The sequence below is a fragment of the Antechinus flavipes genome, chromosome 2 (assembly GCF_016432865.1).
Source record: "Antechinus flavipes isolate AdamAnt ecotype Samford, QLD, Australia chromosome 2, AdamAnt_v2, whole genome shotgun sequence".
Lineage (NCBI taxonomy): Eukaryota > Metazoa > Chordata > Mammalia > Dasyuromorphia > Dasyuridae > Antechinus > Antechinus flavipes.
Genome location: NC_067399.1, coordinates 557,316,482 through 557,330,719, shown reverse-complemented (window position 1 = coordinate 557,330,719; position 14,238 = coordinate 557,316,482).

The window sequence follows — 14,238 nt, the reverse complement described above, 5'->3', positions numbered from 1 at the left end:
AAGCAGAATTCTTTAACTCACTGATTTCTCTCTTTTTTTCTGCTTTTAAACATTTTTTTTAATCTTCTCTTGCACAAACGTTGTCTGGGTAACAGTATAAATGCAGCCTGATTCTTGGAAACATTTTAAAATAAAGGGGGGAAAACAGTTGTGTCATTGTCTTATCCCTATGGCCTAGCTATGAGGAATCCATCTCGAACCAGGTGATAACCTGATAGACTTTATCTTGTCTTCTCTAGGCCTCCCTGAAGCCTGCCAACACTTCGACTGGCTGTTAGGCATTTTAAATATCCCCCCTGAGCCCTAACCTTACCCCCTTTCTCTTCTTGTCAGCTGGAATGTCTCAGAGCTGTCAGAGGCTTGTTGCTTATTGATGTTTCCGTGTGTTTTATGTCTTTTCTGAGATATGACAGCCCCTGACACAGTGCTGATTTCAATCAGGCTGCTTCTGGAGAGGCCTAAGATTTTTACTTGCGCAAACCTCAGCCTCTAGCATACTTCAGAGGCCTCCATCTAATGAAAACGTTCCAGTAGGCTGAAATAAAGGCCCAGTGCTCAACAAACAGCAGCTGATGAATTCACTAGACTTAAAACACACACATACACATACATTCACACACACACACATACACACACACACACACGCACAAAAGAAAAAAAAAAAAGAAGTCTCTGCTTTTGTTATAAGAAAAGCAAGAACAGAAAATGACCTCATGAGCCAAAGGTTTTGACACTGAATCAAATCCCTTTAGGCCTGAACTGGCAGGCTGGGCTTGGCTTTAGATTACTTTATCACTTCTCAGACTGAGGCTTGTATGTATCTCAGGACAATGTACATTTAAAGAGCTGGATATTTTACCCCTGTTGCCTATTAAGTCAAGTTTTGATGTCTTGCTGAGAATGAAGGCCTATCATAAGAGAGCTAAGAGCAAATATCATTGGAAACAAAATGTAGTTTGTAAGATCCTACAAATTACAGACTAATTCAAGAAGCTCATTCACAAATACTACATACACACATATATATGTACACACACACACACATATATATATATGCATATATACATACTGAACATTATTTTGTCAGGATTTGTTTTAAATTATTTTGGAAAAACTCTCTGCTTGACTTCTCTCACCAACATTAGGAAGATTTTTTTTTTTTGTGGTTTCCATCCATTTCTTTCCATATAATGTGCTGTCCAAGAGATGGAGATGCAGCAGTGTGTCATAGATGGAAATGTGATCTAAAATTCAAACTACCTAGTTTTATGTCTACCAACATCCAATTGTATGACCTTGAGCATGTTGTTTTACCCCTTCATGTTTGTTTCTTCACTGCAAGATGAGAATAGGAATACCATCATTTGTCTTCCTTGGAAGAATTATACCAAATTACAAGTGGTACATTTGACTTTAAAAGTCAAACAAAGCAAAAGTCCTAGACTTTTGAGGCCAGTCAAAAATTGTAGATGCTCCCATAATAACCAGTTCTTTACATAAGTGGATTATAGAACAAATGGAACCAATATTTTTCAATTATTGAAGATGGTTTGAAAAGTTCTAAATGATTTAAAGCTTCTGACCCAGCAATATTATGTACTATAGGTGCTCAATAAATATAGACTGATGATTTCAAAGAATGATACATTTTGTTGTGGAAAGGACCTTAGAGACGATCTAGTGAAACTCTCTCATCTTATAGATAAGGTTATATAACTTATCCATATTTGTAAAAGCAGAGCCAAAATTCAAACTCAGGTTCTCTGAATCCACATTCATAAAATTATAGTGTTATAGTAACCATAAAGAAATAAAAAAATACTTGGATTAAGTGGAACTATCCTATATTAATATCTGAGCCCAAAATCTTGCTCAGAGTTCTAGGTTTTTTTTTTTTTTGGGGGGGGGGAAGGGAGCGCTTAGTAATGGAAAGAAGTATGGCTACCATCATGTGTTTTGCTCACTTGAGTAGGGGCCTTTATGCTTCCATTTACCTTTGGACTTTTTCATTCAGACAAAAAGTAACCTCTAGGTTTCTAAAGTACAGTAAGAACTCCCATTTTTTAAAGCAATGTTCATCTACCTACCTTCTATTTTTATAATGCTGTGATTTTTTTTAAAGAACAATATTAATATAATAATAGTAGCATGTGTTTATTGGGTTAGGCTATATTTTATGACTTGGTATCAAATTTATGGCTTGTTTCTACCAGTACTGTCACTATTAATTTCTGTTTCCATTTTTTTCATCAGCCCAAGCACTACCACAGGACTATTGCTTGCTTGTGATAAGCAGCCTCTACTATTATTATTTCAAGTCTGCTTATCAACAGTCAACACATCTACCCAAATTATTTCTTAAATTTTTTTTTATCAAGTTAACCCTTTGGTACCCAAATAGACTCTTTCATTCCTTCTGCCCATGAGTATACTGACATTCTATGCTATGAGATTACAAAACTAGGAAACTAGTCAAAAAGAGAATTGTCATTGCACAAAATACCTCAGGGGGTAAAGAATGCCTTCACAGTATGACTTTAAGATTTTAATTTATATTGGTCCTGACTCATGACACAGCCTAGGCAGGCCATGGCCTAGGAGTCAGAGCTCCCACTGACCCTTGGATAGACTGCTTGAGAGAGATGTCAGCTGAGAACTCCCAGAGATCATGGGCCTGCCAAGCGCTTTGAAAATGACTGCCAATTTGGCCTAGTCTCAGCTGAATGCTTGCCCAAGAGGGAGGGGAATGGCAATAATAAAGCAGTTTAGTGGAGAAAGATATTGCTTTCAAGCTCCCAAACCTTCTAGTCTATTTTATGACAACATTATTCACTCTTACACACAGATACATACACACACTCAAATAATAATAACACATATCTTTTGGACATAGAATGATTTATGTGAAAAGTATGAAAGTCATGGTTTAAAATCTGTTTCTGCAAATAGGAAAAACACTTTATACATGGTTATTTCTAATTAAAGAATGACTCAACAGTGGCTATGCACCCCAGCATACCACTGTGAGTTCTGCTTCAAAACTTACTTAAGAACAACTTTAAATATTCTATGTCTTGCTCCTATGCTTTTTGCTTCTTATTTTTAAGTCTAGGAGAGTACCTTCTTTTCATGTCACAAGACACTGATTGATCAAAAGTAAATGCAAAGTATAGTTGTATACACATTCACCATAAAATTAAAAAAAAATAAGGCAATGGAAAGCTAATTATGCTGAACTAAACTGACTCCTTGACTTTCCATTATTAATAAAGAAAAATCAAAATGGAGTTTTTGGTGACAGTTGCTGACTGATAAGAAGCATCTTTTACAGTTTTAGGTAAAGTTGCATTCTAATGTTTGTGTCAGTGAATAAATATCCCAATCAGAGCTCGGGCTTTACACCTTATAGTGTAAGATAAAGGTAAATTATGCATCACTACCTACATAAGGGATTTGTTTTGTTCTGAGTTATAAAGAAACTTATAGAATTCGCATTTTTGTTAAATGGTTTTCTAATCAATGTCTCACCTTCATCTCTATATGGCATAGTGGACGGCTAGCTTACTTTTAAATCAGGAGGATCTGGGTTCAAGCCCCACATCTGCCATATACTGGATCTGAGATCCTATGTAAGTCACTTAGAATTGTAGATAACTTGCTGAGGTTAATTACATTTGTTGATGCCAGTTAATAATATGTAGATAATAAAGGCAAAGCATTTTTTAAAAAGGGCAAGAGTCATTTCATACTTTCTACAGTAGTTATTTCTTTTCTTTTCTTTCTTTTTTTCTTTTTGCTGAGAAAATTGGAGTTAAATGCCTTGTCTAGGGTCACACAGCCAGGAAGTGTTAAGTGTTTGAGACCAGATTTGAACTCAGGTCTTCCTGACTTCAGGGCTGGTGCTCTATCCACTGCACCACCCAGCTGTTCCTACAGCAGTTATTTCTAAGAGAATAAGATTTGTAGCCATTCATAATGGGAAAAGAAATATGTTTTTTTTTTTTTAAGTATCTTATGAGACAGTGGAGTGGGACAATGTATAGAGCACCAGCCCTAGAATCGGGAAGACCCAAGTTCAAATGCAGGCTCAGACATTAGCTACATGATCCGGGGCAACTCACTTCATCCCATTATCTCAAAAAAAAAATTGTATCATATGACTGGAAATTCTTGCTGATTGAAAAACCTTTACTAACACAAATCTGAATTTAAACATTTAATTTCAAATTTCTGAATAGATATAATTTGGTATTTTTCATTACATGGAAATGATACCATATCCAGTTGACTAATTATAAGTGCAATTGGACATCCTAGGAACATTAAGGGCAAGCAGTTAATTATACCCACAAGTGGCTATTGGCAGCTACAATTAGTTGTTTATGGGAACAATTATTGGTATAGCCAATTTTGCACCCTCAAATAATTGCAGGTATAAAAGTCTCACATGCCAACAGGAGGGCTACTCTTCCAAAATCTGGCACTCTAGACATAGATTATTTTTCATTGATTTATTTAAAAGAGTAAAAACTAAATATTAAACTATTAAAATGTTATTATATTTAAAATTGTGCTCAATAAATCTTTAAGAGGTATTCATAAGAGAACTATAATTTTATATGGTATACTTACCTTTGAAACATACTAATGTAAAATGATTGTGGCTGTGACCTTCATTTGCACATTCTCTTTATTATCTTTTTCTGAAGTTGATATGTAAATTCTTAAAACATTATATTTTTAAGTTTGGCTTCATATTACATGGTATGCTTTCACTTTTAATTTTTTTTTGGTAAATGCATCACTTTTCAGTCTGTATACATTCATTTTAAATATTCCTTTTAATGGTATATTAGCACTGCCTCTGTTCAGCATGGATACATTCTTAGGAAAAGACTTCATTGAATTCTACTTAATGTTCATGCCAACAGTATGATTAACTTTATAAAAGGACAAACCTTCAAATGTCTTCTGAGTTTCAATTTGATTGCTGAATCATAAATAAAATATGTAAATTATAAATAACTTTAATCCGATTTTATATCAAAGGATATTCTGAAAATGCTGGTAACAATTTTGTCTCAATTATACACTTTTTCATTAAGGGTTTTCTTTAAGACACGTAATAAACAGAATCTAGTTTTTTTACCACATTATTCATAAGAAACTATCTTAAGCTGGAAAGCAAAGCTTCCAATGCATATATGACATAATCAAATCAAACTGTTAATGACTGCATACTTACAGAAATGAAGATACCTCATTAAAAATCCCAAATTTGAATTATCCAGATATTCTATTGTTTAAGAAACATAAATGAGTTATTTATGACTGAACAAGTAAATTAATGGCATATAAAAAAAGCACAGAGAGGAAAAGAGAAATCATTGAGAGTAGACTAGGTGATGGAGAATTCATTATTATATCAGATAAGTCTTTTAATTACAGTTACATGCCAATGAATTGTGTGATGCCTAGGAAATAATTTTTTTTTCTGTGCCTCAATTATTCCTTTAGTAAAATATAGGTGACAGTGTAACCACTCTACATGAAAGATAGGAAAATAGAATAATTCAGTGAACACATATTTGAACTTTTATATAAAATATGTACAACAGTATTACCTTTTATGTCCATGTTGATTAGTGTCAAACATAGATGCATGAAAACTGAAATAAGTTGGAAAGAAGTCTTGGAACTTTAGTCTCACATGGAAGAAATACTGCAGAGGTCCCAAACTGTGAGATGTTACGCTACCTACTGTGTGTCATCCAGCACTCCTGAAATTCTAAAGAATGCAGCAGTTTTCTCTAATAGAGCGATTAGAGAATTACTCTCATGAAAGCCAATTTGCATAGAAAAATGGTTCTGATAAATGAGAGATCTAGTCAAATAACAGATGAATGAGTTCAAACCTTGCAATAAAAATCCAATGATTTACATTCAACTTTAGTTACAACTGAGATATTATTTAATCCTGTACGACAATATTTTTTTCGACTATTCTAACTTCCTCCTCACTTTTTTTGGCTTCTTTTGAGACTCATTTTAAATATGACTTACTGTAGGAAACCTTTTCTGGTCTTCCTGTCCCCACACATCTTCCTTCATTTTTTGCTCTGAGTGACCTTCCATTTACAATGCATATTATCTTGCTTGTAGAATACAGTGTTTTTTTTTTTTTTTTTTGTTTGTTTGTTTGTTTTTGCAGTCTGTCTTCTCAACTAGAATGGGAGCTCCTATGGGAAAGGGCAATATCTTTGCCTCTTTAAAATCCCCAGGATTTAGCAAACATTGACACTTTAGCAAGAACATATTTTTCTTGTTGATAATTAGCTGAATGAAGGTGTTTTTCATAGGTATGTGGCTGATGACTTCCTACCTAAAGACCTCTTTTGTTGGTCAGAAGGCATTTGGAGATGATCTCATCATCAGGTCAGCTACAGAATGATATTTTTTTTTGACCAAATCAGCTTTCAAAAACTATTGAAATATTTAACATATATAGGACTGCTTGCCATCTAGGGGAGGGGGTGGAGGGAGGGAGGGGAAAAATCGGAACAGAAGCGAGTGCAAGGGATAATGTTGTAAAAAAATTACCCTGGCATGGGTTCTGTCAATAAAAAGTTATTATAAAATAAAATTAAATTAAAAAAACACTTAGATCCTTAAGGAAAGGACCTAGATTTGAGAAAACTGAAAAAAAAAACTATTGAAACAGAGTTGGTACCCACACTAATGAAGCTTCTTAAGGTATACACATATAAACTAAAGTACTTCATATTTCACTTATGATTAGTCATTTGGTTTTGTTTCCTCTTATAAGCAGCAAAAATTCAAGAAAATCTAGATAGAACATTTTATGTGGAAATATCCATTTTTTTTACATTTAAAAATAGGATATTTGTATATTTGCTCATATATTAAAGTCTTAATCAATTGCCTCATTGAGGTATAGAGCTAATTTTGGATTCTCTAAAATTATACCTGGGGATGTTCTCATTGTTATGTCCTACCAAGCTGCAGTGGTTTTGATTACAGGCTTTGGGGACATATTCTGTGATTCTTATCCAGTAACTAACCTAAGTAAGAAAAACCTCATTATGAGGCTTAAAGCTAGGCATAGCACTTCATAGATTTAGAGCTAGAATGAACCTAAAAGGTCAATTCATTCAACATTCTCATTTTAAAAATTAGGAAATGAGACTCAGAAAATTTAAGTTACTTTCCTAAGACCACAGAGGTAACTAATGAAAGAAGGTGATTGTTTTTATTTTAAAGGCAGAATTCTTATCATAATTCTTCCCCATGTCAGATAAATCTTAGCTCTTTCATTAAAGATTAGTTCTTGTATTCTTACATCTTTTCTTTTAATACATACATACATACACACATATATGTACATATATATAGATATGTTTACTTTTTAGACTCAGATTTTGCATTTCAGCCAAGAAACTTCAACCTGTAAAATCTGAGGCATTAGCCATTAAAATAGAGAGTGTTACTAAAAAGCTAAGACATTTTGCTATCTACCATACACTAAATCTATCTTTTGAATAGGCAATGATATTTAATGTCAGTATTGTGTTATAATTCAGTGATGTATGTTTTTTCATTAAAGATTTTTATTTTCAAAACATATGCATAAGTATTTTCTCAACACTGACCATTTCAAAACCGTGTGTTCCAAAATTTCCCCCTTTCCCTTACCCCCTCCCTAGATAGCAAGTAATCCATATATGTTAAACATGTGCAATTCTTATATACATATTTCTACAATTATCATGCAGCCAAGAAAAATCAGATCAAAAAGGACAGAAATGATAAAGAAAACAAAATGCAAGCAAACTACAACAAAAAGAGTGAAAATACTATTTTATGATCCATACTCAGTTCCCACAGTACCCTCTGGGTACAGATGGTTCTTTCTATCACAAGACCATTGGAACTGGCCTGAATCACCTCACTGTTGAAAAGAACTTCATCCATCAGAATTAATCATTGAACAGATTTCTTGTTGCCATGTATGATGATTTCCTGGTTCTGCTTATTTCACTTAGCATCAGTTCATGCAAGTCTCTCTAGGCCTCTCTGAAGTTGTCCTGCTGATCATTTCTTATAGAGCAATATTCCATAATTTATTCATATACCATAACTTATTCAGCTATTCTCCAATCGATGGACATCCACTCAGTTTCCAGTTCCTTGCCACAAGAAGGGCTGCTGCAAACATTTTTTGCACATGTGGGTACCTTTCCCTCCTGTATCATCTCTTTGGGATACAAGCCCAGTAGAAATTCTGCTGGATCAAAGGGTATGCACAGTTTGATAACTCTTTGTGCATAGTTCTAAATTGCTCTCCAGAATGGTTGAATCAGTTCACTCCACCACCAACAATGTATTAGTGTCCCAGTTTTCCAACACTCTCTCCAACATTTGTCATTATCTTTTCCTGTCATCTTAGCCAATCTGAGCTATAGTGGTACCTCAGAGTTGTCTTAATTCTCATTTCCCTGATCAATAGTGATTTAAAGCACTTTTTATATGGCTAGAAGTGGTTACAATTTCTTCATCTGAAAATTGTCTGTTTGTATCCTTTGACCATTTAACTGATGTATATATTTGGCGTGTGAAAAAGATGGAGCTTGGCAAAGAGCAGGCCTGCTGTCACTTTTGTTTCTATTTAGGAAATATAAACACCTTTTTGGGTGTACCCCCAAAACTATTTCACAGTTATATTGGTAGAAGTAATTTTACATTTCCCTCATTCCGTAAATGAGAAAGCTGTGGCCCAAAGAAGTATGGGAATTTCTAAGAGTCTAACTTTCTTTTAGTGGCAAAGAAGGATTAATTCTTGGGTGTCCAAACATGTGATAGTATGCTGGACTTGAAGTCAGGAAGCTGAATTTTAAATATTGTCTTGGGCATTAACTAGCTTTGTGAACTTGGATAAGTTATTTAATCTCTCTCACCCTCTTATTGAGAAATGGGAATGATAATAATACCTATGGCACTTAGATTACCTATGTTGTTGTGAGAATCAAATGAGATAATATATGTAAAGCATTTTTCAAATCTTAAAGTGCCATGTAAATGTTAGAGATGATTATTCCAATTCATTCTGATGCCTGTCCATTAATATTAATATAGATAATAGTAGGGATATAATATTTAAAATGATTGGGAAAGATTTTGTTACAATCAAATTTAACAAAATATTTCTATAAAATAATGAAAGTAATAAACCAATAAATTATATTTTTTTAAAAATCTAGAAAGGAAACATCAATTATAAGCCTAATAACCTTTGAGGATTGGAAATACTGTGAGGTTTCCTTCTGACCCAAATGCCTTTCCTAAGAACTGTAATACCACATGAATTTCTTCTACCGAGTCTCTGCTTTATTATCTGCTTGTTACACATGCTATGCAGCAGTGCCCTTCAGTTTATGGTTACTCCTAGCTTCACAATAAAGCTAACCTTCATGCTCTGTTAGTCTCCTTATATTTTGATGAAGGAATCTTAGGAACATGGGAATACGTTGAAGCCTTGTATGGGGGAGATTTTTAGCTGTCCTTCCACAGTCTGTTTGGGTTGAGATAAAATACTAAGTGGAAGCCAGTTACTATTCTAGAGAAAGAAAGTATTTTTTTGACTTTTAAGAAGTACATAATTATGAAAAAATGGAAACTTATTGTATCTCAACAACCACAATTATAATTTATGCAATTCTGAAAGATTTATTAAATACCTACTAAATTCCAGGCACTATAACTTGGTTTCAAAGACTACAATAAACAGAACAGTACCTGACTTCAGGGGACTTTTACTTTAATGACAAATGTAACACAAAAGGATTGAAATTATTAGAAAGATGAAGCAAATAATAAACTAAGTGAAAGCAATATGGTATATTTTGTTATGTATGATCCATCCCAGTAACATTGATTCTTGTCATCAGCATTTTGTAGTACCCATTTTGTGGACTTATTGAGGTCACTTTTCATACCAGGTTAGACTTCTTCATTTTATCTAGTACTCCCTTGAAAAACCCTTCCTTTACTATTTATTGGTGTATATATAAAGAAAGATCATCAAATATTAATATCATAAATTATGCAAACATGGAAAGTAAATTTGTTGGCCAAATTATGATTTTACTCCCAAATCCAATAGAAATATTTATTCTGTGCATTTTATGGCATTTTGGGTTATCTATGTTGCTGTTCCACTCTGCGGTAATAGCTTACTTTCAATTATCCATTTCAGTAATTCTATATAGAACAGATGATTATAAATCATGGAACATAAACACCTTTGGGATGAGGCCATGACTTGCCATAGAGACACCATCCCAAATCATTGGAGTGGAAGAGAAGTTGGCTGCAGGGAAACAGCCACACTTAGGTTAGGAGGTGAATGCAACCTTTAATTGCTATATAGCTCAGATGGGTTGAGCCTGTCATGTGTGGAAGAATATCTTCAGCAGCCTCAATGGACACAATTGTTTGGGCAATGGCCTTTTTCACCTTTGCATAATCTAAAATGTGATATAGTATGGGGATAATAGGAAGATAGAAGCTCATTTATATCTTGAGTTTGATATTGAAAAGTTGTGTGAATTTGGGGAAGTTTTAGTTACTTTCTAGCTAAGTTACTTGGTTAAGTTCTCTATCTCTCTCTGTATAAAGTCAAGATAATAATGCCTGCACCTTTTATTTTGTTGGGGTAGCTAGGTAGTTTAGTGGATGGGGTATGGAATCAGGCTTGGAATCAGGAAGACTCATCTTCTTGAATTCAAATCTGATCTCAGACACTGTTCTTTTATAAATCTTTCCATGATTCTGTTTTAATGGTTATCTTAATTTTTTTTTACTTTTTGTAAGTGTACAAAACTGCCTATGATCATCCTTCAAAGAGGCACCAAAATAATCTTAAAGCACAAATTTGACCATTTTATTTTTCTTCTCAGGCTTCTTCACTGCTTATGCATTTCTTCCTGGATAAAATCCAAACTCCTCAGACTAGTCTTTAAAACACTTCCCAATCTGGTTGCTGTCTATTTTTCTTTACTGATGCTTTACCTTACCACGCTTCTTCCATCTTGTGTTTGTAAAGTTGATTTTTTAATCCCCAAATTTGGCCATATATTTATCTCTACCAAATTTCATTTTAGATTCATCTGGGGTTTTCTTTTTATTGTATGAATAAGCTAAGAATCTCATTTAGGCTGAAGTTATTTGCTTTAGTTACTATGGTTTTCTTAAATATGCCAAGAAGAAATGATAAAGAGGTTGGATCTCTGAGCTTCCTTCTACCTCTGAGTATGTGATTCTATGATCAAATATACAGTGTATGACAAAGTGGGCAGCAGCAGATATACTAATGATTTTTTATAAAGATTTTATCTAAAATTATTTCAGAAAAAAGTGATGTCCTTGACTATTAGTTATGTAAAAATCCCAAAGAAACTGGTCAAATATTGTACTAGATTAACTCTAATAGCTGAGTACTTATAGGTATGATTTTAGTTGTTTCTGTGAATTAGTAAACCTAATACTATTATATGCTTTAATCATTTATATATGAAGACCTGAGATTAAATTCAAATCCTATTCAAATCCTACTTTATCATTATAATTTTAATGGCTGGTGAATTTTTTTCTTCTTTAATTCTCTTGGATGCAAATTTATATGTGCTAAAAGAGATAAATGATAATGTGAAATTCTCTATCTGACTACAGAATTGGGCCATTCTAAGCCAAAGGTTATTGTTTGAAAAGTTTTCTCTAAGAGCAAACTGTGAGGATAGATATATAGTTTCCATATTAATCTCTTACTTAAGGAATTCAATCAAAACCAACTTTTTTATACTTATAGGGATATGTTTATTAAAAACATCTGTCACTTTCATAAACTCTCAATTATTCTTTGTCACTTTAAAGCACAGTGTATGACCTTGAACAAGTCATACAACTATTTTTGGTCTTAATGTTCTCATCTATAAAATGATCTTCTGAGGTTCCTTCTAGATTTAAATATATGGTCTATCAGTTATGGAGATAAGATATATAAGAATAAAAAGATCCCTGGATTTATCCATTCCTTTTTTTTTCTACAAGAAACTGTCACAATGCATGTTAGATTGAATGAATCACAGATCTCAAGACAATTCACTTTTTAGCTAACAAAACAACTGCAGGCTGTATTGTAGGATGGTAGTGGGTTGAGGGGTGAATGGGGTGAGACACTACATATGGTTCTAGTGATGTTGCTAGGAATCATTTAGTCTTGGAAGAATAAAAATTTTCCTTAGGTGTAAATGAAGAAAAATACAGCAACTTCTGTGCCTCTTGAGAATAAATAAATATTTTAAGTGCTGTGGTCTGTCACTATATCATCCTTCTAGAGTAAACACCTTTTAGAAATGTGTTGATTATTCACTAAGTATCTTTGCATGGGAGATACAGTAATTGTGTAGTGTCAATGCCTGACTGTCCCCTGAAAATGCCTATTATTAATGACTCCTTAACTTGTTGTCTAAGATAATCTTATACCTCTATGATTCTAGCCAATAATCTTTTCAGTGTGTAGGAAAACTAATTGAAAAGGAATGTCTTTATAACAAATATTTTATATAATGCAAAACTATATAATTATTCTGAACATGAAGTATAACTATATAGGCAGTCCCTGACTTACAAACTTTCCTTTTACTTATGTATATATATCCCCCTCTCCTTGTATCTTACTCTCCATCTTTACCCCTTTCACTCCTAAAACTTATATTACTGCTTTATTTAAAAAAATAAAGCTTTTGGAGAATCTATAACTCTATAAGAAATAATAAAAAAATCTGTAAAAAGCAGAAACAACTTGAAGTGAATTGGGGTAATAATTCTTAGGAAATAGTTTCCTATAGTTGCCCCCTTCAACTGCTTAAAATACTTTCCATCACTACATTGTTGATTTTTTGTTTTGTTTTATTGACTGAAATTGCATCTATTGCATATTGATTTGAATTCATGATCCTCTTTCTGAAAATCAGTTATGTCTGGGAGAGTTAAAGAACTGGGAGAGTTAATCACCATTCACAAAACAGTATAAATAGTCAGATACTTTTCTAATACCTGAGCTAGTTACATTGAGGAAATAAATGTTTTCAAATGTTGTGTGGTGTAATTCATTGTGGGGGAGTAGAATTTAGGTGAAGGGTCCCTAAGGGAGATGGATACTAGTTACAAATAGGGGACTGATAGAGCTCAACTGAGGCCATACCCTAGAAGTGAATGAATAGCAGAAGATCCATCTGTATTCAATAGTATTTGAAAAGTTATTGATTCTACCTTCCATGCTAGTTTACCCTGGTCAGGCAAGTCCTCTATCTCTGTAACGTACAGTACAGTGTATGGAAGAGTGAAGCAATATTAGTAGGTGAGTGGGGTACAATTAGTCCTTGATTTGGAGCTAAAGCAGGCTCAAATCCTGGCCTTTCTACTTAGTACTTGTATGTTCACAGCTAAGTCCTTGTGTTTGGAACTGTTTTCTTGTTTGTAAACTTAAAGGATTGAAGTTCTCATCCATCCTTAAAACTCTTATTTGTAGAAATCTGCCTATAGTCTTCAGGATCTTTCTCTCATGTCTTTCTTGAGTTTTTGTGTGGACCTGCCTGAGGTATTATTAGGAAATATCTATGTCTTCTTTGGAGTCTGTATGGTACATAAGCAAATTCTATAATTCTTGGGAGAAAGAATAAAGAGCACATTAATGAGGAGATATGAATGGTGCTATTTGGCATATCCTATACTTGGTTTCTTAGTCTTTAACCTACTCAGTATCTCATCATTGATCAACGTTGGATCAGTAATGGTCATTCTTTTGGTAGACAAAGAGTTTTTGATAAATAAGGATTTTTTTTTCTTTATGCAGGTACCTGCTACTTAATTTCCATTTAGCAAATATTTATTCATTTTATTCTAGGTATTGAGGATAAATAAGAACACTTCCAAAAAGCTTACATAGAAGAGGATTGCAGAAAAGTAGTATAATAAAGACAAACTTTACTATTACAGTATTTTGCTTAGGACCAGTCATGCCTAGAAAAGAAAGAAGTTAACTCTCTTTTTCTCCTTTTCCTCTCATGTGACATAATGCATGCATTCAGGGCCTAGAAATCTGAGGTGTACTCTTAATACTATAATTGTTGTATTTAATATTAAATACGTGTTAAGGAA